This window comes from Penaeus chinensis, chromosome 24 (assembly GCF_019202785.1).
Source record: "Penaeus chinensis breed Huanghai No. 1 chromosome 24, ASM1920278v2, whole genome shotgun sequence".
NCBI lineage: Eukaryota > Metazoa > Arthropoda > Malacostraca > Decapoda > Penaeidae > Penaeus > Penaeus chinensis.
This window is the reverse complement of record NC_061842.1, coordinates 20,645,814-20,650,813: the sequence shown is the minus strand read 5'-3', so window position 1 is coordinate 20,650,813 and position 5,000 is coordinate 20,645,814.

The window sequence follows — 5,000 nt, the reverse complement described above, 5'->3', positions numbered from 1 at the left end:
AACAATCCTTAACCTTAAAGTTTAATGTCAAAACTCTCTATATATATATATTCTGTAGATGTTCTTGTTGTGAGCATGTCACTTATAATTCGTCTCATCAGACTTCTTTTTTTAAATAATATCACAAGAATATATGAAGTGGGACAAAATGGTAGCGATGATTAGATGTTAATAATTACAAGAAAAGAAAGAAGGAAAAAAGTTAATCTGTTGTACATTCTAACCCTTCTTGACTACTTGCAATTCAAGTCAATAGACCGAATCAAAGTAAAGTTTCTAACCTTCTTGATCGCTTTCGTATTACTACCTCTATATACTAAACCATCTTTAAATAAATGACAGGAAATAGTGAATCATTTCAGTTATCACTAAGACTAAAGGTCACGCAAGATTTGTAATGCTTCAAAACGAATGTCCTTTACATCTGTATTTAACGAAGGCTACGTGACAAAGGAAACCTCAAGTCTTCTGGAGGGGTCACCAGTGAGGGATAAGACAAAATGGCTTCCTGGCCTATGAGAGGGAATGGTGCACCCACTCCTGGTTCATTTCATCTTGTACCAGGGAGAATTCTCCCACGTGTGTGTGCTGTGCATGACGTCTTGTATTACTAGGAGACAGGAGTCCTAGAAGTTGAGCGATGCTGCACGCTGTGATCTGCAGCTGGCAACACACCTCTTTCGTCCTCTATTCTAGTTAAACATGTGGCTTGATCAAGGTCCGGTCAAGTCAATTGGCTGGTCAAATATGGCTAGGGTCAAGCGGGCAGTGTCTTGTTGGTAGCGCATTGGTCCCACGACTGCCATCAGCACTGTATTAGTGACTGTGTATATTTCCTCACTACTTCTGTGGCTGCTGGGAGATTTTGAGTCCCAACTATAGCTATCCCTCGTTGGACTCCATGGTGGGGGGGGGGGGTGAGGAAATGGAGAATTCTAATTTCTATGATTTCTACAAATTTATAAAGAACTAGCTCTCTCCCTGATGACCTATGTAATCCACTGGCCACTCCCTCTGAAATGTCACATGTTGTCACTCTGGAACCTTTACAGTTTCCAAATAGCAAGAATGGGAATTGTAATGATTCCCAGGGTCCCAAACCAGGTAAAGAGAAAAGTCCTCATACCATTAAGGACCTGGTAAATATGAAAGTAATGGTGTATCAACGTGATCCTCGAATCACCCCACAGCGAGATTGTAGCCTGATAACTGACGCTTTATCAGCAAACGAGAGTGACCATCCGTGTATGATATGCGACATTCCTGGGGCTCAAGTCTCATGTTCTCACAAAACACTCAATCAATCTAAGGGAATTGTCTTTTCCCAAGACCTGATGAGGTATTCTGTGGAGAAACTGTTAAAGGAACTAAAAAATTTCATGTAGTCGCAGCAAAACGTCTTAAGAAGAAAGTTGATGGTTTGGAACAGTCGACACCAGCTCTCCTTCTAACTTTTTAAATGTTAGTCCTTCCAGAATTAGTTAAGTTGGCATGGTACCACCTCAAAGTAAAGCCATATGTGCCTAACCCTATACGATGCTTCCACTGCCAGGGTTATGGGGAAGGAGCCAACTCTAGCCATATTAAGGAAATTGGACAACCAAAAGTGAAAAGTGTGGTACAACAGGTCATAAAAGAGATGACAATTGTCCAGGTCCAATATGCCGTTTCCACAGCAAAGCAGCTTATGAAGTTTCTTCCAAGCAACGTAAATGGTACATGTTTGAAAAGGAACTATTGGTGATAAGGAGCAAGGAGAAAGTTAGCTTTCCAGAGGCAGAGCGACGTGCCCGCATGATGTTTGCACAACCAGGTAAGTCCTTTGCCTCAGTTCTAGCCTGTCCTCCAATTACTTCTTACCCCGCACACTCTGCTACTACCTTTAAACCACAGTGCTCAAATGTTGCAACTACCTCTAGTGAGTTGGAGTAGGAGTGATGGGTCTATTGAGGAGACTCCTTCCAAACTAAGGTCTTTGGAGCCATCAGTCAATGCTCCAGACGCCTTAACAGTGACAACTACAGCTGCCACAGCTGCTAGAATGCCCCTGAAACAAAGGCTCAGGTATGTCCTTTGCCCAGGCATAGGAATCCGGAATCTGTTCAAAAGATTCCGCCCAGAGTGGGGTCTTTGAGGTCTCAGGAAGGGCTCCAACAGCACCAGCTGCTAGCACATCCACAGGGGCCTCCACTGCTAGACAGAATGCTCCTGAACCAAAGGCTCAGTTCTGTACTTTGCCCAGGCAAAGAAACCCTGAAAGTAAGTCTGTGGAAACTATTTCCACTGGTAAACAACCCATCAAAAGGTACTCCCAAGATGCTGGAAGGGAGAGCCTAAAGGTGTGGGGCAGGCATTAACCATAGGTGCTACCAAATACCTTATGAAGAAGTAGTTTGTCAACCTGTAGACCTGGATATCCTAATCCAATGGAACTATCAAGGAATTTATGCAAAATGGGATGAACTGCAACATCTGATAGCTTCATGTAATCCAGTTTGTGTATGCCTACAAGAGATTATGACAAGGGAAAATCGTCCGATTTCCCTCAGAAGATTCCAAATTCAAGCCCATTCTGGGACCTTTGATAATGGACCTCATGGAGAAGTAGTGGTACGTCAGGATATTCCCTTCCAGGCCATCCACCTACTGACGACACTGCAGGTGAGGGCTGTGAGAATAGGTTTAACACGACCATACACTGTTGCATCCATCTATCTTCCTCCACATAATCTCAGGAAGTTACAATATTCTAAACCAAATGATATCTCACTTACCGGAGAGCTCCCAAAAATTCTTGTTGGACCTATTCAAGAGGATCTATAGGGAGGGAATAAATGGTTAACTTTAATTATATAGTTACAGCTGAATATTCTTTCTTACCTCGGATATTTCACGATAATCTAAAACACTTTCAGGCTGTTGTATGGCAATCTTCTCTGATTTCTCTCTCTCTCTCTCTCTCTATGATTATAGCTATAGTATCAGGTTTTAGTACTGTATATACTTCAAAATTTAAAGTCTACTTAGATCACATATAGTACAAAGATATAGTTCTTCTTAATCTATTCATGCATAATTTTCAGAACTTAAATGAATCTTTCTAATAACAAAAATATTACATGTTGTTTTCTTTATTAAAATATCAATTATACAACCTTAACTCATTCGCCCTATGTGGCAAGAATACATGCCATGCTCACTGTAATACACGTTTATTTATTGTATTTACACATAGATGGCTCTACAAGTTCTTAATCACCAAATAGCCAGTTATTAGAAACTACCTATTTCACCTGTTAACCCCTTTCTTTCACTTTAAGAAAGGGTCTTTTGTATAATTTCATTGACTAAAATATTTTAATGACAAATTAACCCAATGCCGTCGGGGAAAATGAACAAAAAATGGGGAAAATGCTGTGCCCATTTTCTATATTTTTTGTGAAATGTCTGCTCATAGATGGCTCTGCTAGTGCTTAGCCACAAAGGAGTCAATTAGTAGACCTTGTGACCATACGTGATTTGAATTGGCGGGAAAAACGTGTTTTTTACTAGTGCTATGGATATCGATGGTGTTATTTTTATTATAAACATTATAATTATTATAATGTTTTTTAATATTAGTAACAGCAAAATAAGATAATGTAAAATATTTCGTAAATCAAAGAAAAGGGTGAACGGGCGAGACGGGCAGTACTCCTAACTGGCTCATTGGTGACTTAGTACAAGTATAGCCATCTATGTGTAAAAACAATCAAACAAGTACTAACAGTGGGCATAGCACGTGTCTACCCGTCGTACCCGTCGGCAAGGGGTTAATAATCATAACATCAATAACAAAAATAACGGTATCGATAGCAATGATATTAATTTTCCCGCCAATTCAAGGAATGGGAAAATCAGGATCGGTAACTAGGGCCTACTGATAGACTCCTTGCCGGCTGAGCACATGTGGAGCCATCGGTATGTAACAAAATTCACCAAGAACATAAATCCGGGGCGAATGGGTTAATATAACAGTACCATTGAAATATAATAGTGTACCCTTTAAATAAAGAGAATGTATGGTGGAGGGGGTTACAAAAAAACGTATACTTTGCAGGGTAAACTATTATATTTTACAATTTCCTTATTCTAGGAAAAAAAAAAAAAAAAAAAAAAAAAAAAAGGATAATATAGAAATATATAGACTTTATGTAAAACTAATAAAATAAAGTATCATCTTTCTAGAAAAATAATTAAGTACTTTTATCTTACATAGCTAAAGACAAAAACTGAGGTATATATAAGTAATTCGTATGAATAAAGACCAAGTGAGGTATATACAGGGTGATTTCTAGACGAAATTTAGGGTCGTTCTAATTTCACATCCCTTGTGCTCATTACAGCTTCTGCGACTTTACCGAGGACTTATTCGTAGTAAACTTGATTATGGTTGTGAGGCTTATTCATCTGCAACTCCCACTGTTCTCTGGACTTTGGACTCGGTTTATAATGAAGCTCTTAGAATCTGTACAGGGCTTTCAGGTCTTCACCTGTGGGATCCCTGTATGCTGAGAGTGGAGAACCACCTCTTTCATTACAGTGAATTACTACACGAGACTACAAAGGATTCCGGGATCTCCTACATCCAGATTGGTTTTCAACCCCCTTGAGGATAGCCAATCCTATGGTAGGAAAATAAGATATCTTGTGGAAGATCTTAATCTTAAATCTACCTAAGGTTCTAGCTGGACCAAACAAATCGAGCTGAATTTGGTCGGAATTGGGGAAGGGGAGAGATCCGAAGCAGATGTCAGAGAGAGATTTCTTCAACACACTTCTAAGGACCAAGGATCAGATGCAATATATACAGATGGTTCGAAATCTAAAAATGGTGTGGGCTTTGCAGCAGTGAGCAGAAGGGAGACTACATATGGCAGTCTTTCTCTAGCAGCCTCTATCTTCACTGCAGAGTTACATGCCATCCTTGCAGCAGTTAAAATGACTAGAGATCTTATGAA